Source organism: Anastrepha obliqua, chromosome 3 (assembly GCF_027943255.1).
Source record: "Anastrepha obliqua isolate idAnaObli1 chromosome 3, idAnaObli1_1.0, whole genome shotgun sequence".
Taxonomy (NCBI): domain Eukaryota; kingdom Metazoa; phylum Arthropoda; class Insecta; order Diptera; family Tephritidae; genus Anastrepha; species Anastrepha obliqua.
This window is the reverse complement of record NC_072894.1, coordinates 13,592,798-13,618,797: the sequence shown is the minus strand read 5'-3', so window position 1 is coordinate 13,618,797 and position 26,000 is coordinate 13,592,798. Positions and strand designations below refer to the sequence as shown.

The window sequence follows — 26,000 nt, the reverse complement described above, 5'->3', positions numbered from 1 at the left end:
ACACATTGTTAAGTAGGTATTGAAGATGGTTTCCGTATAGTATGGATACCTATTGGTAGATAGGGTCTCGAGATATAGGTCAAAACGTGGACCCGGGTAACCTTCGGATGTGTATGTACAATATGGGTATCAAATGAAAGCTGTTGATAAGTGCTTTAATACGGGGTAATTTTCATACCTATTGATGACTAGGGTCTGGAAATATATGCCAAAACGTGGACCCGCCGTGTCTTTGCACCGAATTAAACCAAACTTACACACATTGTTAAGGAGGTATTGAAGATGGTTTCCGTATAGTATGGATACCTATTGGTAGATAGGGTCTCGAGATATAGGTCAAAACGTGGACCCGGGTAACCTTCGGATGTGTATGTACAATATGGGTATCAAATGGAAGCTGTTGGTGAATGCTTTAGTTCAGAGTATTTCCATCCGCTCCGTGACTAGGGTCTCGAGATAGAGACCAAAACGTGGACCCTAGAATGTGTTTGTACAATATGGATATCAAATTGAAGCTGTTGGTGAATGCTTTAGTACAGAGTATTTTTCATGCCGCTCCGTGACTGGGGTCTCGAGATATACGTCAAAACGTGGACCCGGGTAACCTTTGGTTGTGTATGTACAATATGGGTATCAAATGAAAGCTGTTGATAAGTGCTTTAATACGGGGTAATTTTCATACCTATTGATGACTAGGGTCTGGAAATATATGCCAAAACGTGGACCCGCCGTGTCTTTGAACCGAATTAAACCAAACTTACACACATTGTTAAGGAGGTATTGAAGATGGTTTCCGTATAGTATGGATACCTATTGGTAGATAGGGTCTCGCGATATAGGTCAAAACGTGGACCCGGGTAACCTTCGGATGTGTATGTACAATATGGGTATCAAATGGAAGCTGTTGGTGAATGCTTTAGTTCAGAGTATTTCCATCCGCTCCGTGACTAGGGTCTCGAGATAGAGACCAAAACGTGGACCCTAGAATGTGTTTTTACAATATGGATATCAAATGAAAGCTGTTGATAAGTGCTTTAATACGGGATAATTTTCATACCTATTGATGACTAGGGTCTCGAAATATATGCCAAAACGTGGACCCGCCGTGACTTTGCACCGAATTAAACCAAACTTACACACATTGTTAAGTAGGTATTGAAGATGGTTTCCGTATAGTATGGATACCTATTGGTAGATAGGGTCTCGAGATATAGGTCAAAACGTGGACCCGGGTAACCTTCGGATGTGTATGTACAATATGGGTATCAAATGAAAGCTGTTGATAAGTGCTTTAATACGGGGTAATTTTCATACCTATTGATGACTAGGGTCTGGAAATATATGCCAAAACGTGGACCCGCCGTGTCTTTGCACCGAATTAAACCAAACTTACACACATTGTTAAGGAGGTATTGAAGATGGTTTCCGTATAGTATGGATACCTATTGGTAGATAGGGTCTCGATAAGTGCTTTAATACGGGATAATTTTCATACCTATTGATGACTAGGGTCTCGAAATATATGCCAAAACGTGGACCCGCCGTGTCTTTTCACCGAATTAAACCAAACTTACGCACATTGTTAAGTAAGTATTGAAAATGGGTTTCGTAAAGTTTGGTTGTAATTCGGAGCACTGGCAACGGGTACAGCGTTCTTTTGAGCCAGCCATAATGTCGCTTACTTTTTTAACGCTTGGGGTGGAACTGAACTGTCAAATTGACAGTGTGAGTTACAATGTGTCAATATTTCTTTCTGATTTGGATGCCATAAGGAAAAAGCGTAAGTGCAACATGTAAAAATTGTTTGTGAATTTTTTTGGAGTGGATTTTGGAACAGTGAATAATTTCTTACGAAATTTGAGAATTTAATGTGAAATCCGAATGAAATTATGTGTTCGTGGAAAAAACAATTTTTTTCGTTTTTTTTTTTTTGAAAAATATAAATGGATAATGGTTAAAAAAGCTCCAATGCTTAATAAAACATATAAATTGAAACGAAAAGTTCATGGATGATCAGGAAAAAAGACGATTGTTTATTCATATGCGTTGATTTGAAATTTAAAAACAATCTTCTTTTTTCCTGATTTTCAATTTATATTTTATATTTACTCAAAAACAAATAGAAAAACAAAAAATATTGTTATTCCAAAGCGCTTGAATAAAGAATAAAGAAATAAATAATATGAAAATCATATATTTTCTGTTCTAAACCATATCTATTCTATTTTAGTGTGCCCAGCGAAGGGGGCCGGGTTTGCTAGTAATAAATAAAGTACGTACACACTATACCAAAATCTGATGCGCATACAGTTTATATGGATATGCATATTTCCATATGTATTTCTAATGTTTCATACATCCATAAAAATTGTAATAATTATTTTATTAAGTGTCATATCGTAGAGGGTATAAATAGTTTGATGAACCTTTTTACAAAAAATATTTGCCTACTCAGCCACATTAACATGTTTACATAGCTACCACTTATGTACATATATTTACTTACACACACAAAGACAACTTTCCTAGTAGGTAGATGTGTATGTTTATTACTATTTTTTTTTAATATTTGCGCCGTCTCTTAATTGAAGTTTCGCAGCGATGCTTGACTGACTACTCCCGTACAAAAACATTCACACGTTCCTAACAAAACAGCGGCTTTTCTGCACCGAAAGGGCCATGAGCATCCATGCCTCCCGCTACCAATTGAATGGCACAAGGTTGTAATTAGGTTAGCTATGAGACACGGTTGGTGCTATAGCTTTTGCTCAAAGTGAGGCGCTAATCATTCAGTTGTATTCAGAGGTATGAGATTATATTGTTTTTCTCTAAAGCTCGCTTTTGCTCTTCGTGTGCTATTTTAAACTCCGTGAATTATGGGGATGCCAATATTAGCGGAACATTATGATTTCGGAATATTTTTAGAGTAATCCCGCGATTTCGGGTCTTGTCTCGAGATTCACCTTGGGACATAATTTTTTTAATAAGTGTAAAAATTCAACAGCTGAAAGCACTTAAACATTCTATGAAGTAAAACCATTTATAATTTGAGATAAATTGATTTTAAAATCGTATACTATATTTACTAATATGGAAAAAGTGAAGTAATTAATTTTAAATTCTATTTGATTCGAATAATCATAGACAGTGACGAAGGCAATGAAAGAAATGTGAATGCATTAGTAAAAAAAGTGTGAATATATAATGCTATTGTCTTTGCAAAACTATCCCATTTAAAAGCCAAGTTAAAGGATTTATTATGTTTTTATCTTAGAGTATGTAAATTAATCTCTCTAGAACATAGGTAGGTAGGTAGGTAAGATGGCAAGAGCACCTACCCCAGGTACACTTCAAGTAGCACTTACGTGCCGTTTTGATACCATAATGTGGACCACCAGCTGTGTAAAGATTAAGAGAAAAAACCGTCTACAGCCATCCAGTGCTGTTGATGTAGTGGAGGAGAGAAAAGGGATATAGGCTGGAGAATTTCTTCAAGTCATCCCCAAAGGGCACTCCGGACATTTGCAGAGAAAATGTTCAACAGTCTCTTTCTCTACAGGATCCCCACAGCTTCTGTAATAGGGGTTGTACGGAATTCCAAGCTTCTTCGCATGAGTACCGATCACGCAGTGACCGCAATGAGTTTGGAAATTGAATGGCGGGGGATTCCCATCACCTTAAGCGTTCTGTTTCTATCGTATTGAGGCCATATTGTTTTCAATAGTACACGATGAGACAGACCTTCAACTGTCTTTTGCGCTTTTTTAGAAAGAAATTGTGTAGTTTCCCTTTAGCGACGGCCAAGGGGGCACCGATGTCTGAGAAGTCGACCCCTTCCTGGCAAGCTCATCGGCAATTTCATTTCCCTCTATATTCCTGTGCCCAGGAACACAGATAGGGGAAATGTTTCCTGCACGTTCGAGATGTGTGAGTTCCTCCTTACAGGAGTTCACCAGAAGAGAGCTGCAATACGGCGACGACAGGGCCTTGATCGCAGGTTGACTATCGGAAAAATGTTGTACTAAACAAGTTTTTTTCCTTTTGTATTTTTTTTCACTTTTATTATTTTAAATTTTTCGTGATCCCGGAAATTTTCGGGATCTGAAAAGCAATGGGACCCCGGGTTTTACATACCTAATTATCACAATCGGTAATGTACCGGCAATGTTTTTTGTTAATGGAATCTACAAACTTCAGGTTAAGAAATTGTACAAAAATATGTATGGCTGTTAGTCCATGTGCATATGTATGTGTGCACCTTTATCTAGCGCAAAAAACATTATTTTGAACTTAAATCTTCACTGCAGTTTCTTTTGTTTCTTTCATTTCAGCTGATCTGACCACATTGGTATTTCTGTGATTTCTTCTTTTTGTATAAATTTACACTGTATGCGTATCATCGCACTTAACCGGACAACGCCACATTATGGCAACAGCAACAATACAGATGAATTTGCTTTCACACAAAATGTTGACCTGTTTTCTGTAAATAAATTTGAACTTGAGCCGATTTTACACTCAACTACGTACAAAAACCAGTTATTGCATATTTATAAATACAAATAAAAATGGTATCACACCATTAAGACGAAAGTACTTAGTAACTAAATTTCAAACATTTTAAAAAGAAACACACAGGCATACATGTACTTCAGCAGTGTCATAGTCCCAAAATTTTTTGTTTTTAGATAGGTATGCAGAAATGATCACAAGTTCTTCTTTTATGCTGTGGAAAAAATGCCATATCTATTAACCTTTCTGCACTATTAAGATCATTACTGACACATTTAACCTTCTTACGGTTTTCAAATTAACTGACGCGGACGGACTTCGGGTCAAATTTCACCCAATACTATATTTTCAAGGTTTATACTTGTTTTTTGATTATTTTTACTGTTAGGTTTTTTCCATTAAATGGGTATCTTAAATAAAAATGAAAATCCAAATATATTTATTCCATTATCATATTTTTTTATTAATATATTTATGAAAAATTTTATTTTATTTTTATGTGAATAATACAAACTTTAACAAAAACATTTATTCAATAACAAAAAGATATTCATGAATAACGAAAACTTTAAATAAAAAGTGTATTTAATAATGAAAGAAAAAAGAAATAAATTATTTCAGACAGTTTGTACACAATGTAATAGTTTTAGAATGTTGTTTACATATATATTTATTACAAATGTCGCAAACTAATCCTGTTTTGTTATCAATTTTTGGGCATAGTTGACATCGACTCCTTTTAGTTATTTTCTTTTCCGACGTGTTTCCAAATTGACTTGATGATGATGGTTGTGCATCCAGTTGAAAATCCTTTCGTATTTTTTTTGGCAATTTCAAGTGAAAAATGTGCTCGTGGTAAAGTTTGTCGCTTTTTTATATAGGGTGTTACGAACTGCATACCAAGGTTTTCCAAGTAAAAACAGCGCTTTGTAAGCAGCCCTCTTTCCAGGTGTGGTTGGCGGATTTGAATAAAACGAAAGCGTTATAAGCTGAAATGTCGATTATGTTACTAAACACTACTTGAGGCCACCGTTTTGTCATTCGTTTGCAAGTGTAACCGCTTACAGCTTTGTCCAATGTGTCTACACCACCTTTACATTTATTGTAGTCCAGTATTATTTCTGGCTTTTTATCACGACGATTACTAATTTTTGAATCATGGTGTTGAGTGCTAAGTAGAATCACAGCTCTATTCTTCTTAGGTATGTACGAAACGAGAGTTGTTTATTCGGTAAAAGCGAAGATTGATGGATTTAGTGGTCTTCTTTTTATGTTCACTAAGTCTGGTGGTAGTTCGGGCTTGTTTTTGCGTATTGTTCCTACTATCGTAATACGTTTCTCCAATAATTTTTGTGCCAATTGATAATACGTGAAAAAATTGTCGGTTGTGAGGTTATGTCCTTTTAGCCCTTCAATCAAATCAAGAACAATAAAAGCAGATTGAATAATACAATGCACCCGCTGAGCCGGAAATTTGCAATTAGCAAATAAATTTAATTCAAATAACGCTGATTTATAAGTTGGGTCAAATTTGACCCGAGGGTCGTAGATGTGTAAAAATTTCTACGCGACAGAGCCTAAATTATTTTTTTTTTAATTTTACGCTTATTATATAAAATATAATAAATTAGAAAAAGACACGAAACATCAAGTCCTGAAAAAATTTGGTTCTTGAAAAAACTTGATTTTTTTCCTGAAATGGGTCAAAAATGACCCGAAGACCGTAGGAAGGTTAAGGGGATCCGGTGGACTAGAAATTTCAGAAAATCGATTTTTTGTTTTTCCCATATTTCGAAAGTATAGTATCTTGCGCAGAAATTCCCAATGTTATAGCTTCTACAGCCCATTAACTAGGTAGAGAGTGGTACGCACGCACCTGTACCCCAAATTTAAACTCATTTATCTCGAAACGACGTTTTTCGGATTGGTGTTGTCAAAAAAAATACTATTCAATCGAATCGTCTGAAATTTTAATATGTTGTTCAAAACATCAATGGCTATCGCCCACATAAATAAAAGAGCCAAAATGGACTACACCGTCCAGGTCCAATTTTTCGTGAGAGTCAAGTTCAGCACCCTTTTTAAAATTATTAAAATTAATTTTTTTTTCATTATTGTATGTAAAAGAAGTTAAATAAAAAACCTTAAAAATTTAAAAATCGTGTTTCATTTTTTTGCTGGAAAAAAAATTCCTGAAAATACCCTAAATTTTCGTGCTCTAGAGTCTAGACCACCGGGACCCCTTAATATAAAATGACCTGCAACTTCACAATGACAAGCCTTATTTAAATATAATTTATTATATCCTAAATACTAAGATTTCGCTTTTAAATATTTAAAAAAATATAGTTTTTCCCTCCTTCAAATAGAAATTATATAAGGGCATCCTATGACCAACAGCAAGTCGGGCATTGTAGAGCTAATAAGTGGTGATCAATTTAGAGGCATCGGATTTTAAATTTAAATAAAACAACGAAAATTCAAATTGATGGGACAATCTTTATTGTTGTTGTGTAGAACCATTTATCACATTTATTTTTTACAGATAATCCCTTTGAAATTTTGACTGCAACTGCGCCGTAATTCGGTCATCCGTATCCACCACTTTTGAATGACTCGCTGGAGGACTTCGATCGGTATCTCGTAAATATCTTTAGTAACGTTGACTTACAATGCGTCAATCGAAGCTGGTTTATCCATAAAGCATTTAGACTTTACATACCCCCACAAATAAAAGTCCAAAGGTATGATATCATACGATATTGGGCCCAATCCACTGGTCCGAGTCGAGATATAAATTACTCACAAAAACGAGGCACTAAATTCATTATTTCACGGGCTGTGTGGCAAGTAGTGCCGTCTCGTTGGAACCAAATATTGTGTAGATCACGGACTTCACTTTCCGACATCAAAAAGTCGTTTATCACGGCGCGATAGCGATCGCCATTCATTGTTACATTGGCGCCAACCTCTACTTTGAAGAAATATGAATGGGCCGATGATTGCTCCAGCTCATATGCCGCACCAAACGGTTGTTTTCAATGGATGTAAAAAAATTGTACGATTTGTAAACGTTGTTGAAGCGAAAGTCTTTCCATGATAAAATGTCAATAAATACTGACAAAAATTATGTATTTAGTTTGACAGTAGTCACACGTGATCTGTGAAAAGAACCCTATTGGAAAAAATATCACCCTTGATCACCCTTGTGATTTATACACTACCCATACAAATTGTCAAATAAGCATGTGTCAATGCTGGTGCAGTGTGTACACTGTGAATAATATGAAAAAGTCTGGCATTTTGAGAAATTTTTAATTTCACGACTAAAAAATTCTTGTGACCAATGTGCAAGCTGCGATTACCAACCCCTGTGGAGCGTGGTAATTTTAGTGAGGATAAATATAGAGATGAATGAATGAAAATGAGGTATGCACTTCGACTCCACGGTCTTTTGTAGCCTCTACTCATCACAGTACATCATTCAAACGTAGCTCTTTCATTAAACCTAAGAAGGAGCTAGGATGAGCTGAACATATTGTGCCTTTCTTTCGGCCGCATCCGGCCGTGATATAAACATAATCCTTCTTCTCACTATAGCATCTCGATCTAGGAGAAGGTTTATTGGAATTCTTTGCGATTAGTCGCTGAAATGATAGAGGACAGTGGACTATATCGAAAGCCTTTACAGATGGCTAGGCAATCTGTAGTAACCTGTGAGAATAATCGTGAGCATTCTCAGTTTTTCCTTAAGGAGAGTATGAGTTGCCTAACCTCTTTTGATTTTATTCCTTTATCAATTCCTAGTCATATTAACAGGGTACATTTGGCTAACTGCTGAATAACTATATAAAACGGCGTCAGCTCGAGCATCCCCATCATTGCGGTCGTAGGGCAGTTAGGCATCGTTCTCGTGTTGCACGTGCATGCTAAGCGGTGAATCTTAATCAGTGCTGCTCGTGCTCTAGAAAAAGCGGTCCTCGATACCCACACGACCGCTCCATAATAAGAAAGGCGTTCATCCATATCAGGATTCTTGGGCTGCAACCCCAAGATTTTTCTGCTAAACGTTTACATATCATGATAGCCTTAGTTGCTTAGGACAAGGTTGTGCCAGCGTGCCTTGTCCAGTTAAGCTTGGAATCCAAGATGAGGCCTATTCCATATTGGTTTCCCTCATTCCTAGTAAGACTCTTCTCCTGTTAAAAGTAATGATGGCTGTTTTAGACGAATTTATATTCATATCCTCCACAACGCACCATCTCTTTTCTCTAGGTTTAAAGCTCTTTGCATTACTCCGCAAAGCGTATTCTTGAGCTTTTTCTTTGCTATGGTTACAGTGGCTGCGGCATATCCTCGACAGCGAATGTTAATGGTTGTCAGCAGATACAGAAAGCCAGCAACGACTAGGCTTCACTGGCGCCGTGATAGGACTTCAGCTATCCGAAAGACAGAGATTGAGATAGAGATAGGGATAGAGATGAAAATATTGAACGGCACTCAAAACAAATAAAGGTTGGCCAAAAAGTCTTGCGGTATTTCTGCAAGCTTGTCTTTGCAAGCGCGTAGTTCTAGTTGTATTCGTCGCATCGGTTCACGCTAGAGCTTTTTGGAAAGCTCTTTTCACGTGCTAACACGTGTTTGATTAATTGTTGTTTGCTTTTAGTCGTTCGTGAGTTATAGCGTCGCAAACATGGAGCAAAATAAAGAGAAAATACGGCATATTTTACACTACTACTACGATAAAGGCAAAAATGCATCTCATGCTGCCAATAAAATTTGTGCAGTTTATGGACCCGATACAGTTTCCATTTCCACCGCACAACAATGGTTTCAACGTTTTCGTTCTGGTGGAAAGGTGATCGAAGATGCGCCACGGTCCGGAAGGCCTGTCGTCAAAAATTGCGATAAAATCGCTGAATTGATCGAAAAAGACCGGCATAGTAGCAGCCGTAGCATCGGCCAAGAGCTGGGCATGAGTCATCAAACCGTTATAAACCATTTGAAGAAGCTTGGATTCAAAAAGAAGCTCGATGTATGGGTGCCACACGACTTGACGCAAAAAAACATTTTTGCCCGTATGGATGCATGCGAATCGCTTCTGAATCGCAACAAAATCGACCCGTTTTTGAAACGGATGGTGACTGCCGATGAAAAGTGGGTCACTTACGATAACGTGAAGCGCAAACGGTCGTGGTCGAAAAGCGGTGAAGCTGCCCAGACGGTGGCCAAGCCTGGATTGACGGTCAGGAAGGTTCTTCTGTGTGTTTGGTGGGATTGGCAGGGAATCATCCACTATGAGCTGCTCCCCTATGGCCAAACGCTCAATTCGGACCTGTACTGCCAACAACTGGACCGCTTGAATGCAGCACTCATGCAGAAGAGGACATCTTTGATCAACAGAGGCCGAATCGTCTTCCATCAGGACAACGCCAGGCCACACACATCTTTGGTGACGCGCCAGAAGCTCCGGGAGCTCGGATGGGAGGTTCTTTTGCATCCACCGTATAGTCCGGATCTCGCACCAAGTGATTACCACCTATTTCTGTCCATGGCGAACGAGCTTGGTAGTCGGAAGTTGTCCACAAGAGAGTCCTGTGAAAATTGGCTCTCCGAGTTTTTTGACAATAGGGAAGGGAGCTTCTATAAGAGGGGCATTATGAAGTTGGCATCTCATTGGGAACTCGTCGTCGAACAAAACGGAGCAAATTTGACTTAAATCGCATTATTATAACCAATTTTATGAACAATTGAAAATTCAATAAAAATACCGCAAGACTTTTTTGACAACCTATTATTACCGTAAAATAAAAGATATCGCAATTAATAGGCAAAAGCAATATACATCAAAGTACGCAAACCAATGTCACTATCCCTTCTTCCTACTCCTTCTCCACGGAATGTTATTTGCTTAAAAATCTGCTGTTACAAAAATTATTGTAATATTTCTTTAATTACTTAGTGGTAATTATTGTAAAGAAAGTTGTTATTGTTAGCACTACAAAGTCGCATCGCAATCAACTAACTTTTGAATCTTGTCCATGCAACTTAAGCCTTCCTATATTGCACAACCAATTCCTTAGCTGCTGGCCATGCGAAATTTACAATAGTTAAGGCAACGGCGTGCAGTTTCTTGAATGTTACGAGGGGTCCCACTACGAACAACAATTTCACTATTACTATTATTGGCAAGCCGTGAGTATTGGTAAGAAATCGGTGGTAGTGAATATTGCCTTAAGCACGTCTAGGCTGAACAAGTTTTCGCTTAGGCTGAAGAAATCACCTCTCTAACACTAACTCACTTTATACGTGGGTATGTCAGCAGCAAAGTTCCACAGTTTATTGCAGCACAATCATTTATCGGCATAAGTCAGAAAAAACATTTTACAACTGTTCGCAAAAAGAGAGGCAAACGAATATGTCTGTATGTATTATAAGTACATACAAATGTACGTATGTACGATACGATATGTATATAAATACAATTTCATATACACGCGCGCAAGTATTTGTGTGCTTTGTTTTTTATTGCAGTCAATCAACCATCAAAGGTACCTACTGACCAGCTTCATAGCTGCATGACTAACTAATTGCAGGCTGTTGATTTGTGATCAATGGGCAAAAGTCCGAAAATAATTCAGTCGAGATTCAAAAAATGCAGTTGAGTAATATTTTTAGACTAAATTCAAAGGTAAGGCAACAGCAAAGCAGGTTATTGGACGACAGCGGCAGTTCCAAAACAAGAGTTAATGTGTAAACACACAGGTGGTTTATACAGTCCGGTTCAATTGATTAGAGGCAATACTTTTTTTGAAAGAAAATGGCAATCGTATATGATGTAGTAATCAAAGGGTTTCTGATAATTCAAGTATAAGACTGTACTTTGCTCGAAAATAAACACGCATCAAAATATTCTTCATCTAACGGTATTTCGACGCTGTAAAACTTCAGCAGCTGTAATACTGTACTTCATTTATTGGATCACTTGAATGGAGACCCTAACCAAATAAGAAAAAATAATAAGAAATATAGGAAATTATTTTTACATTTTTTATTTAAAGCTTAAAAATTTGTGCTGCCACCTTGTTTATACATAAATTACTTCATAAAAACGTTAATGAATGAACTTGTAAAAATTCTCCAGATGGCCTAATGAAATTTCAGCATTTTTGACTTCAGAATGGGCAACCATCTCATAAACCTTACGAGAGAGCCATCTCCATAGACTTGCAATAATGTTCAGATCTGGGGAATATGTTGGTCATGCAGAAGTTTCAACGTTTTAGGACGCAATCCAAGTGTTGACCACTCTTGAAATGTCACCACTACACACTTCACGAGTGATCATCACTTGGATCCTATTGAAAGATCCAATTAATAAGTTCAAATGTTTCACAGGTTTCGGAAAAAGATGATTCCAGCAGAGCTTTATAGCTGTCTCCCTTCATTTTGTAGTCAACAGTTTTAAATTCGAACGTGACATTGTACGATATTGCGCCCCATACCATAACATCACCTTCACAGCCATGATGTCGACCTTTCCTCCATTCTTAAGTCATGGAAATAGTAATTGTATCCATCCGGTCCCATACAGTTTGAACTTCTTTTCTTCACCAACTAAAGGGTTTTCCAAGAGGTGTTATTTTGATATTCGGTGTACCGTTAATAGTGGAAAATAACATCAGGCGAATGACCACCACGACCAAGCTTACAGGACAATATCCTTTTCATAAAATTTTCCATAACTGAATTGCAAAGTGGCTGCCCTATGTCCTCGATAGCCTCACGAATTCCATCTTTGAGGTCTTTAATCGACCGTGGGCTATTGGCGTAGACCTTCTCTTTCACTTGGCCCCAAAGAAAAAAGTCAAAGGGTGTTAAATCACAAGATCTCGGTGGCCAATTGTGACCACCTCTTCGAGAGATAACACGGTCCGAAAACTTTTCCCGTAAAAGCTCAATGGTTGCGTTGCTTGTGTGGCACGTAGCGTCGTCTTGTTGAAAATAAACTTTGTCCAGATCAATACCATCCAATTCCGGCCATAAAAATCGTTAATCATCTCTCCTGTTTAACACCTAACACCTCTTATTGGAAAACCCTTTACTACGTTTTTCTATTCACCGAGATCGTTATTTGTAACAGAACTCCAAGCCATATGTCTGTGCTCGTTAGCAAAATCGAGGCGACCTGCTGTGCGAAATTTATTCAAAGGTGGTTTTTTGCTTCAGATGTGGCGCCCTTCGAACGGTGGATTTTCTGGCTCCAAAGTTTGTCATTTTTTTAATTTATGTTATTGAAAGCGTGGAATTTGTTGCAATCCGAAGGATTTTGCAGGTTTCCTTCGGTGTCGAAGTCATCGCAGCTCTGCCTTTGTAGCTCTTACCATAGAAGGCGCCTTCTTTCACCGCGTAAAGATCCACAACATTGGGACTTCGACCAATCTTTTTAGCCATTTGGCGATCCAAAAGTCACTGTGAGTTCAAGGTATGGATTTGACCTTTTTCGCGATTTGTTAAACTTTGCTGCTTTCCCATTTTATTGGAATTAAGAAGTTTGCGACCAAACACAATGAATGCTGATAAAAACGATCACAGTCTTATTGCGCAAATATTGTAGGCTAACTGAGTGCTATACAAACTTACAACGGCTGAAGTTCTAGTTTTGAAATACCGTTAGATGGAATAATATTTTGATGCATGTATTCACTTTAATTATTAGTAAACCTTGGATTACTAGCTCAAATACGATTGCTTTAAAACCATTTTCTCCCATACAAATTATTGCCTCTAATCAAGTGAACCGTAGTGTACGCTTATATGTGTATGTATGCATGTGAAAGCGTAAGTATTCATTTTTACATATAAACAAATTATGAATGCACTAAATATGTAAATATGTATGTATGTGCATTCGTAAATATGTTCACATATAAACCCTTTGCATATAGGAAGTGTAGTTACGTGAAATGTGCATACGGAGAATTCGGTTAGCAGGTGATCAAGATGTGACACACATACTTTTGTATATGGATGCATGTATGTATATGCATGTTAGTCTGGTCAAGGTGAATCTATACAAGATAGTGGGACCAGACCAGCAACAACATTTTGTGTATCCGAATCTTTCGACTAAAGAAAGTGCAGTAGTAGTAAAATAGTACGGCTTTTCGTCATTTCATTTTGTGTTGATATCCTAATGTTTAATCCGTAAAAGAAAAAAAAAAACAAACGAATCAGCAGCTCAACTGCCATCACCTTGTGCCCTATTCGCTCCGTGTCTGCTGATAATCAGTGTATAGATCATTAAAGTGATTGCACCTTAAGAGTTGTAGAGTTTTCAGTATGAGCTATGAAATTTACTTATATGCATATCATGGCCGCTGTAGCCGAGTGGGTTGGTGCGTGGCTACCATTCGGGAGTGCGTAGGTTGGAATCTCCGTGCATGAAACAGCAAAATGAAAAGTTTTTGCTAATAGCAGCCGCCCCTGGGCACGCAATGGCAAACCTCCGAGTGTATTTTTGTCATAAAAAAGCTCCTCATATAAACCATTTGCTGTTCACAGTCGGCACGCCACAAATAGGAAGAGGAACTCAACGAAACACCTAGCAGAAGTGTACGCACCAATTATTTATTTTTATAAAGGGTGTTTTTTTTAGAGGTTAGGTTTTCAAGTTGGCACTACTTTTTTCGTAGATGGTTTTTTTGACAGCTTTCACTTGATTTATGCTCAGTTTGGTTTGCCATTTCATAATGAATAGACTTACACCTGAATAACGTTTGCAAATCGTGCAAATTTATTAGGAAAATAATGGTTCGGTTCGCGCGACGCATCACAAGAAAATTTTGTTCAGCGATGAAGCTCACTTTTGGTTGAATGGGTATGTCAATAAGCAAAATTGTCGCATTTGGAGTGAACATAATCCACAAGCCATTGCTGAGACGCCGTTACATCCTCAAAAAGTCACTGTTTGGTGTGCTCTATGGGCAGAGGGAATCATTGGTCCATATTTCTTTAAAAATGAAGCCGGCCATAATGTTACAGTCAATGGAGAGCGCTATAGAGCCATGATTAATGACTTTTTCGTGCCTGAATTGGACGATGTTGATGTGGACGACCTTTGGTTCCAACAAGACGGCGCTACATGCCATACAGCCAACGCAACAATCGATTTATTGAAGGAAACTTTTAGTGAGCGCATTATCTCGCGCCGTGGACCTGTGGCGTGGCCTCCAAGATCGAGCGATATAACACCGCTGGACTATTTCTTGTGGGGCTATGTGAAGTCGCTTGTCTACGCAGATAAGCCCGAGACGATTGACGTCTTGGAAGAGAATATTCGGCGCGTTATTGCTGACATATGGCCCCAATCGCTGCAAAAAGTGGTCGAAAATTGGGCCTCTCGGCTGGAATTTATTCGAGCCAGCCGCGGCGGCCACTTGCCCGAAATCATTTTTAGAACATAATGGCAAACCCTTATCTTTATAATAAAGCTAAATTCTTGGCCATAACATTAAATTATTATTATTTATTTATTATATTATTTTTATTTCATCTTGAAAGCCTAACCTCTAAAAAAAACACCCTTTACTACGACATATATAATCACGCAAGAAGCCCTGGAATAATTGTGATTTGTATAAATTAGACAAGCTTATGTAGAAACTTTATATTCCAAATCTGGACTACTTAAATTTGTAATTAATTTATTAAATTTGGGCAATATACGCATGCGCCCCGTTATAGGCCTGTCAAAATGGGTCCGTTGCGACAACGCGTTTCACTGACGTGACGTGTAAAACGTCTGGTAGTGCCATAATGAAAGTTTTGACGCATGATTCAATTATTAATCATTGAATCATGGTATATACCTATGAAGTGAGACTTTCAGCTATTAGTCCATAGATGTCGCTAGGAGTATTTTTAAACCTTCCCAAATGTCTTGTCATCTGTCAACAATATTCAGTTCATTGTTTATTACGTCTCATACAACAATGCATTTTTGTCGCTCTTAAAAATGTCGAATTTCGTGCCTTCAAACTACGATTTGCCGACATCGTGAAACCACTTGTGAAATGCTGCTCTCCCGGTTCAAAATGAACTCTTTTTTGCATCGCATCGTTACGGCTGATGAAAAATGGGTGTATTTCTCCAATCCCAAGCGTAAACGATCGTATGGTCCGCCCGGCCACAAGCCATAAACAACGGCCAAACCAAATCGCTCGGTCGCAAGGCAATGTTGTGTGTTTTGTGGGTTCAACGTGGTATGATTTGGTACGAGCTATTAAAACCAGCTGGCGGTGCACGCTACGAACGACAATTGGCCGATTTGAACAGCGCTATACACCGAAAACGCCCAGAATATGCCGATCGGCGTCACAAAGTAATTTTTCTTGATGGCAATGAACCGCCACATGCACCGCCACTTCGAACAAGAACGACCCGGGAATTGGTGGAGACGTACGATTGGGAACCGCTGGTGCATGCGGCTTACTTACCAGACTTGGCGCCTTCCGATTATCATTTGTTTGCATCGATGGGCCACGCACTTTCCGAGCAGCGCTTCAATTCTTACGAAGAAGCCAAACAATGGCTCGATGATTGGTTTGCGGCCAAAGACGGACAATTTTTTTGGCGCGGCATCCACAAATTGCCGGAGAGATGGGGAAAAAGTGACGCTGGCGACGGCTATTATTTTGAAGATTAAATTTGTAACCATTTTTTGTTAATAAGCGTTTGAAATTGAAAAAAAGTATCATTTCATAGGTATACACCGGTAGACACAAAATAACAGATGTTCCTGTCGTGAAGGGAAATATTATTCATATTTCATTATGTATAAAGAGGTTTTTGGTGGTTGTGAAATATAATACGATATATTTGTTTGAGGAAAAGGAAATCAATTAAGTTAGGTAAGGTGGGCCTGGCTGGCTGAAAGCCATCACAAAGACCTATAGGTCCTTAGTTACGGTGATGGAGCTTGACCCTTACGTTTCCTTGTAGTAGGCTTCTTGTCATAAGTCTGCATCTTTTGCAAATCTAAGTAAGCTCTGAAGCCCTAACCCCGAGGGACATTCTAATCTCGGGGTTCATTCTAGTTCATTGCAGAATCTGCAGCTTTCATTGTTTGCAATTCCCAACTTGTATGCGTGTGCCGCTAACAAATTGTGGCCTGCCAGTATACCTACGATAGTTCTGCTTTCGTTTCTAGATGGAGCTGGTACGAATCTGGCGTATTTATCTGCATTCTGTGTACACCTGATTCTCGCAGTTTTGCAAGTGCTAAGATTATTTCACCTCCTGTCCATCCGTATTTTCATGTCCGCAGTGATGTCATTATACATCGTATTTAAAGGTTTCAGTATGTCGTTTTCTTGTTCAAATGGAATGTAAACAGCACTCTTGGCAATCTCATCTACAATTTCGTTTCCTGCAATGCCCTTATGTCCGGGTACCCAATAGATGTGTAACCGTCTGTCTGCGGCTAGTCTCTATATGGCTTCCCTGGTCCTAAGAACGTTTTTCGATTAAATTTCATATGAGTTTATTGCCTTTATTGCAGCTTGACTGTCAACGTAGTGCTAGTTTTGTTTCTGCAGCATTTCCTACCCCAAAGACTTCTGCTTGAAAAATACTGTAATGGTCAGGGAGCTTAATTGGCCGCCTGATGTTCAGCACTGCGCAATAAATCCCTGCACCTACTCCGTCCATCACTTTCGAGTCGTCAGTAAATATATTAAGCTTATTGGGGATAGGTTTCATGCCTATTTTCCACCCCTCGGAATGTCTTCACCCAATTGTATTTTGGAGTCATAGTGTCCCTATTGGTCCGATAACTCATACCTATTTGTGCGCAAATGTTTTAAAACTATTATATGGTCGGTCTTTACCTCTTGGGTGATGCTACGAGTACCGGCATCTGCGATTACTTCTGTGATTTTATCGACATTTTCTTTAGCAAAAATACTTGAACGGAATCGAAGAAACCGAAATTTGCGTGTAATTAGCTGGCACCATAAACACCATTCAAAATTTAAGCAGCCTGGCTTTATCGCCTTTTTCGAAGGAAAACTGTAAAATGTGCCGAATTTTCTCTTAGTTGACTTCCATTGCTAACACCCTATAACTCACAACTGAATGGAACAAACAAAAAACAGCAAACGATTTTTTTTAGTGTAAAATATCACGTTAACAAGCTTCTCTCACTAAGCAGAGTAGATCTGCGTCTTTCACTGGTCTTTCACAAGTCACTGCAGCCTGAGGTATCATCTAAATAATATTGGTCTATCTGAGACCAATGTCTGCCGCTTTTGCGAAATGGACATAGAAAGCTCAGAACAAGTGCTTTGTGAATGTTCTGCGTTGGGCAGACAGAGACTTCATCACCTTGGTGGTATCGTAGTATCTCCATGCAAACTTTGGAACAACAAACCCAAAATTGTGCTAAAATTTTTAAAAAGCCTAAAACTTTAGGGTTACAAAAATAGGCCTTTCACAATAGATCAGCTCTGGTCACAGTGCGTAATGGCCTTCTAATAATAATAATAATAATCACCTTAACAACAAACTTTAAATTGTTTTATCGCTACTTTACAAGATATCGATCACTACAGCCATCTACCGAGAAAATAATGGATTTCTTTTTCCCCAAGCTAATATTATAAAATTCACATTCATTTTTCAGGACAACTTCCTTAAACCTGGACTTTGCTATATTCCTTCAAGCTTTCAGTGAAAAAATAAGGCGCATTTGAATTAAGTCAATTAATTTAAATTCCATTTTTTTCCTTCTTCACTCCACTCGGGAATATAGGGCTTCAATAAGACTCAGTCTTGCGTTGGTTTCGTTAATCTACTTTGCTTTCTGGCAGGGTAGGTGATTAGCCAGCGCTATACAAAATCGTTATTCTATAAACAGTTGCCGGAATGTTGCCAAGTTTAATGCATTCCGACATAGCGGACGGCACGTACCACCTACATCAAAAAGTTCCCCAAATATATTCAGAAATATCAAAATATAGGGTGATCAATTAAGAGGAGTTTTTTTCATTAGCGTTTTTTTACAGATTGCGCGCGAGTTGTGGCAAACTGTCATCGTGGATTTGTTGAACAGCGTTTGGCATTTCATCATGGAAAGACTGACACCGCAACAACGTCTACAAATTGTTCAACTGTATTATGAAAATCAGCGTTCTGTGCCATACAGCTCGTGAAACAATGACTTTATTGAGAAGTCATTTCGGAGAGCAGCTGATTTCACGTTTAGGACCTGTGAGTTGGCCACCAAGATCTTGTGATATCATACCTTTGGACTTTTTTCTTTGGGGATTCGTGAAGTCCAAGGTCTATGCTGATAAACCAGCTACAATTGAAGCTCTGGAAGCCAACATTACGCGTGTTATTCACGACATACCAGTCGAAATGCTCGAACGAGTGATTGAAAATTGGACCACCTTAAGCGTTGTTGCGGCCAACATTTGAATGCATACATACATATTCAAAAAGTAAATGTCAAAGAATGTCCTTTCAAATGATAAATAAAGGTTTTGAACATAATTTACATTTTTGTTTTTTTTTTAACTATTGAAAAAAGCACCTCATGATTGATCACCCTATACAAGTTTATTCCGCAAAAGTGTTACTATCCCCTTCAAAGTACTGCCCGTCAACTACAACGCACTTATGCCAATGTTTGATCCAGCTCTCGAAACATTTCTGGAGCTCTATTTTCGGTATAGCCAGCAGAACCGTCTCCGATTATTCTATTACTTCCGTCCGACTGTGAAGACGCGTTCGCCGTTCCCACTACGAGACTCGTTCAAACAGAAAAAAAATATCGGGAGCCATATCAGGTAAATTCAATGACAGGTTTTTTTGGTCTTTGTTCATTCGAAGCTCCCCACTCACTCGCCTGGTGTCTACATAGATTGCGTGACATACTCATTAGATCGCGTCTCGTCACCAGTAATGATGCGTTTGATGATTGTTGGGCCAGATTCAGCCTTGGATATTATGTCTTTGGCGATGTCAACTCGGTCTCTTTTTTGCAAGTTTTAGTAGGAATGTTAATCACAGATGTGTCAACCTACCAAAAAAAATAAAAAAATAGAACTCAGTTGGCTTAGAGCGTTGTTCCGGGAGCTCTTTTGATCAAGATGGCATGTAACGCTTTTGACTCAAAAACACATTATCTATTTAGCTGTCAGTCAAATTCGTTGCCGCAACGGACCCATTGTGACGGGTCTATTACTTGCTTTACGTATGCTGTGTTGACCTTGAAAACCCAACCACATGGTAATGGTTACTCGACCGCTAAATTTTATCAACGAGCTCAACTTTGAACATGCAGCCGGATGAGGTGCCTTTTTGGGTGAGTGTGTGTGTGTGGACACATATAAATTTTAAACTCGTATGCTTATATATGTAAGTGCATATGTACATACATATGTACGTCAGCACTTGTCAAATGCATTTACATAAAATAAACAACACAGCCAAATTACACACAAACACAAGCACATTTACTTACATATTTACATATATGTATGTGTGCACGTGTACTTATGTTTATAATATTTAAAGCAATTAAAATTTGCGTGCATTCCGTGTTGTTTTTCTGTGTTGTACTTCCATCAGTAAAACTAGTTGGAAATAATATTGAAAAATTTAGACGTTAATTACTTGCGAGCTTCTCCTATAAATGCTTATAATCAGTTAATTGATATTATTTTACGGTACACATTAGTTTGCCTAGATTGTTTTAAGCCAGCATGATAAGCAGAAAATTTACCTGCGTCTGACTACATTGCTGTTAGCTGAGAAAAAAAATTTTTTTTTTTACTCTTTGTGAAATAATCACGAATGACCTTTACAAGGTAGTTAAATAAAGCCAAGGGACAGCAAAGAAAAAGTTGAAATCATATGCACATGTTCATACATACATACATATATGTATATTAGGGTGGTCCAAAAATGCATGGGAAAAAATTTATATTAAAATTTTTATGCTGCCGCCCCCCATAATGGTAAAGAATGAAAAATAAAAAGACCCGTATTTTTTTTTTTTACTTTTTTATATTACTTTTATGAAAATAGTTAATACAAAAAAAATTAATTATTTCATAATTGGTTGTTATTCCCTGACCAATTATGAAGAGAAACTGAGTTATCCGGTTAAAATATATTCATTTTCCAGGTTTTTACATGAAATCTACGAAAAAGTATTTTTTCCCCATGCAAAATACATGGGATATTTCAAAGCCCCGGCGGCACCATTAAATATGGTCTGATTAAAAAAAAAAAAAATACGGGTCTTTTTATTTTTCATTCTTTACTATTTTGGGGGGGGCGGCAGCATACAAATTTTTTTTTGGACCACCCTAATGTATATACATGCACACACATATATAAACACACATGCACACACTTGCATATGCACATATAAAGTATATTTATGGCCATTTGTACAAATGTAAAAGTTGCAAATATTTTGTTGTTGTCTTTAATTTGCATTGCACTTTTATTTAATTTGTTACAAAGCAATACGTTTTGTTTCTGAAAAATTCCAATACCAAATGGAATAATATTTATCTTGAAGACACTCTAACTCTCAACTTGAAAACACACTGAATCAGTCGTTTCTATTCGGTTGTTAAAGGAAAGCGGCTTACGCTCCACATTTGGATCAACAGGCGTAACCCATTATGGCATTATTAACCCTTTGGGGACGGAGCCGATCGGCGGGCGTGCGGCGCTGAGGACGAAAGGTATTGGAGTACGCAGTAAAGAAAATAAATACGTTGAACATTACAAAAACCTATGCTTGATTTAACACCAGAAAAGTTTTTCATAAAATCAAAAAATAATTATAAACAAGCTGCTATCACTGCTAATCTTGAAATACCTGAGCGGATTCCTTATTGCACGGATTTCACTTCCACTTGACGAAGCAATGCCGTCATCTTCCGTCTTATCAGATGCAAAATAATATTCATCAGAACTGTCACTATTTAACGTATCATCTCTAGATCGCTTAGCCATCGTGTGTAGGATAAAATATAAAATATATGCAAAGCCTGCTGGTTCCTCTGGCAGTGATCCTGAGAGACTGTATCGAAGAACTGAAATTCGTTCTGACTCTACCGTCGTCTCATATTGTGAGTTTACATTATAAGGAAGATAAGATCTCATTACTAATGACCCCTAATGTCTTTGAATAAAAACGTGACTCTTTTACTATTTTTTTGGTTTTCTTGTTTTCATTTTTAATCATTAACATTAGAACGTACGACAGTGACACTAGGTCGTTTGTCGGACAAAAAAAGAAAAAAAAACAAAATCTTACATTTTACATACATATGTTACTATGGCACTATGTATTGAATTCGTTTAAAATTAATTTTCTATATTCTATAGCACCAGTGATGAACTTAAATAAGTTATTATATCCCGAAGGGCCAATACCATTTAAAATTTGTATGATTTCATCTCGGTTTAAACTATATTTTCCAAAAAATCTTTGACGAATTCTTTTAAGTATGGGACATTTTCCTAAGAAATGTGTGATGTCTTCTAATTCATTTAAGTTACATAAAGTGCAATTTAAATCCCTTTGGCTTCCCAAGTATATTAAATCACATCTGGCTTTCATAATCCACATAATTTTATAGATTCCAGTATTATCGTTTAAATAGCTTCTGGCGTTGTTATGGTCTAATTCCTTATATAATCGGGCCCTTTCCCATAAAGTTCGAATATTCGAATCATGAAGATTTTCTAGTATTGAAATTATATTTCTATTCCAGTCTCTTTTATTTAAAGTGCCCCATTTACATGTTATATTTAACTTTTTGGCCAGATTACTAATTTCTTCAACCCAAAATATCTGTTTTTCTAAAATCTTTTTTGATAGTATATGAGGCAATCTATTATCATCATATTCAAATAACGTTTTGAATATACAGGGTTGGCCATCTTAAACTGACCCATGTGATTATTAAAAAAATATGGAAAAAGAAACATTTTTTTGTGTTTCATTGTGAAAAACATTTAATTTAGTTCAAGGAGATTCGTTTACATCACTTTTTGAATATGATATCGCGCAAGTGGTCGCCCTTAGCACGTATTTGGATATGTACAGGGTTGGCCATCTTAAACTGACCCATGTGATTATTAAAAAAATATGGAAAAAGAAACATTTTTTTGTGTTTCATTGTGAAAAACATTTAATTTAGTTCAAGGAGATTCGTTTACATCACTTTTTGAATATGATATCGCGCAAGTGGTCGCCCTTAGCTCGTATAGCGTAATGTGCCCGTTTTTCGGCGTTTTCCATAGTTTTGGCCAGCGTCTCGGTCGATATGGCGGCTATTTCCCGTCGGATATTGGCCTTAAGTGCGCCTAGTGTCTTTGGCTTGTTGACGTAAACCTTCGATTTCAAATTACAGTAAAAAGTTATAGGGTTACTCAATGGGTCAGTTTAATATGGCCAACCCTGTATATTATATTTTAAATGAAGCTGCAGTGTTACAAATGAAAACTTGGAACATTTGTCTCCAAGAGAATGCAATAAGATGGCGTATTACTCGGGAAATGAAATACCCTTTTTAAAAATCAAACGTTGAATTTTGTCTACTTCTTCAAACAATGAGTTTCCTCATACCTGAGCAGCATAACTCTGGATTGCTCTAGTCATCGCTAAACAGTTTCCATTTTGCCGACAACTTAATTTTATTTTTACTAAGAAATGTGCGCCAAGTTGCATTTATGCTATTTTTCGCTAGAACATTTCTATTTTCTATATGTTGCTTGAAACTGAGTTTTGATGTTAGCTTTACACCCAAGTAATTATATTCTTTCGTTATTGGTATAACTTCGCCGTGAAAAAACCACTTTTCTTTTTCTGCTATTCTACCGCCTCTCCGAAAAATCATTATAGCTGACTTAGATAAGTTTACTTGCATATTCCACTTTTCGCAGTATTTTTCTAGGTTGCTTTTCATTTTTTGAAGAGCATTAACCTCATCTGCCAATATGACGATATCGTCAGCATATAATAGCAAACGGATATTTAACTCATCTATAAAGAGTCCCCCCTCCAAGCAGTCGTGCAGGTCATTCAAGTAAAGAGCAAAGAGCAAAGGTGAAAGCAGGCACCCTTGCTTTACTCCTGACGATATTTTGAATTTTTCACTCATTTCATCTCCTACTTTTACTATCGAACATGTATTTCTATAATAACTTTCAATAAAGTTTGCCATTTTGGTGGAGATTCCTATTTCACGAAGCTTGTATAGCAATAGTTGTCTAGGGACAGTATCGAAAGCGGCTTTAAAGTCCCCAAAAAACGCGTACACTTTTTTCTTCTCCCTAAACTTAATATGGACTATTGCTGCTAGGTTATATATGTTATCTACGGTTGAATGTCGCTTTCTGAAACCTGCTTGAAATTCTGTTATAATATTTTTATTTTCTACCCAGCTGGTGAGTCGCTCATTTAAAATGCCCATCATTATCTTTACAACACAATTTATGAATGAGATACCTCTATAATTGGATGGAGATTTCCTATCGCCTTTTTTAAAGAGCGGATATATCAGACTTGTTTCGAAACATTCAGATTATATAGCCTATTAAAAACGTTTGCCAACTCAACAAGAAACCGGTCATCGGCATTTTTGTGACTCTTTTACTATACGTATCTTATCGCTTAGAACGACAGACGTCGCGAGCCTTGCAACTACGAACTAATTTGGGTGGCTATTCGTCGACACGCGTCCGGAACGGTAAAACGGCTTAGGCGGCTATATGCCGACACTCGTCCCCAAAGGGTTAATAATTTTAGTCTCCTTTCTTGTCCAATCCATTGCCTCTAATAAACTTCGATTTGTGTTTACAAAATCAGAGAGGTGATGAATAGTCGCTTATTCAGTGATCATCTTCTACACTGGTACTACTTGACACTGTCTACTTTGCTTGAGCTTCGAAAATTCCAAGTAATTATTTAGCTAATCGGCTAATTATGGAAACTTGGTAGCTTCTTGAGATTATATTTTTACTTCATGACTGAAAAAATGAACACCTTATATAAGAAAAATTGAGCTCACAGGCATAAATGCACATGCATCTGCACTAGAGATGCCAATGTTAAGGGTAGATTTTGATTACGGGATCACGAATAAAAATGTTTAGCTGAAAGCAATTAAACATACAATAAAATAAAAAACATTAAAAAAGATAATTTAATTATTTAAACCATATATTTACTAATACTGATAAAACTTCAAGTAATTAATTTTAAATTGTATTTAGAAGATCGTTTGATTGTGGAACGCTTACATATAGTACTCGTATGTAAAGGGTGATCAGATTGGAGGTACTTTTACCAATAGGGTTTTTCGACAGATCACACGTGACAACTGTCAAACTAAATACGTAATTTTTTTCAGTATTCATTTACATTTCATCATGGAAAGACAGACGCCTCCACACCATTTACAAATCGTACGAATGTATTACGAAAATCGACGCTCTATGAAAAGCCAACAGAGCAACTTATGGTGTACATAATCATTCAGCGATGGGCCTCCCATTTTTGTCTTAATGGCTACGTTAATAAGCAAAATTGCCATATTTGGACCAAAGAGCAACCCGAAGCCATTCAAGAACAGCCGTTACATCCATTGAAAACAACCTTTTGATGCTGCCTATGGGCTGGAGGAATAATCGGCCCATATTTCTTCAAAGACGAGGTTGGTGTCAATCTACCAGTGAATGACTAACACTATCGTGCCATGACAAACGGCTTTTTGATGTCGGTAATTGAAGTCCGTGACCTCCACAATATTTGGTTCCAACAAGACGGCGCTACTTGCCACGCATCCCATGAAGCAATGGATTTACTGCATCATCGCTTCGGTGAGCAATTTATCTCTCATCTCAGACCAGTGGATTGGCCACCAAGATCCTGCGATATCATCTTATTTGTGGGAGCATGTTAATTAAAAAAGTAAGTTAAGTATAAAAGTGAATACACGAGGTTCGATTGAGGCATTGTAAGCCAACGATTCTAGCGTTATTTACGAAATACCATTGCAGTCCTCTTTCGTCCTCAACACTTGTCGGCTGATCTGTCAAAAGGTAGTGATAAGCCATTTGAAGGTAGGGATGCTCGATGAACATCGATGTTCGATGATCATCGATGTTGCTATACGAAAAATATCGTAACATCGATGTTAACGGAATCGGTCATCGAATATCGATGTTAACTTACATCCACAGTATCAAGCGAGTAGAGCGAGTGCGCACTGCGCACGGGTTGCTCCCTTCCTTCGTTGACGTTCTTCGTCGTCTCGCTCGCGCTCACGCTCTCTGAGAGAGAACAGAAAACAGAGAGAGAGCCTCTTTTCTGTTCGTTTCGTTTGTTGTTTGTTGATAAATATTTATGTCATAATTTACTCATTTGATCTCATCCAGTGTCTGATCTCAAA

At 37.7% G+C, this 26,000-nt stretch overlaps 1 protein-coding gene across 2 annotated transcripts in view; it reads right to left on the bottom strand.

The window, feature by feature from the left end:
• LOC129241242 (alpha-tocopherol transfer protein-like) overlaps positions 1-26,000 on the bottom strand; it is a 49,886-nt gene that overhangs the window by 12,194 nt on the left and 11,692 nt on the right. The window contains exon 1 of one of the 2 annotated variants that reach the window (XM_054877470.1): positions 10,815-10,835. The exons of the other annotated variant lie outside the window; for it this stretch is intronic. The gene's annotated coding sequence lies outside the window, so the exon portion shown is untranslated. Of the gene's footprint in view, positions 1-10,814; positions 10,836-26,000 lie in introns of those variants that run through there. 2 annotated transcript variants of the gene reach the window in all.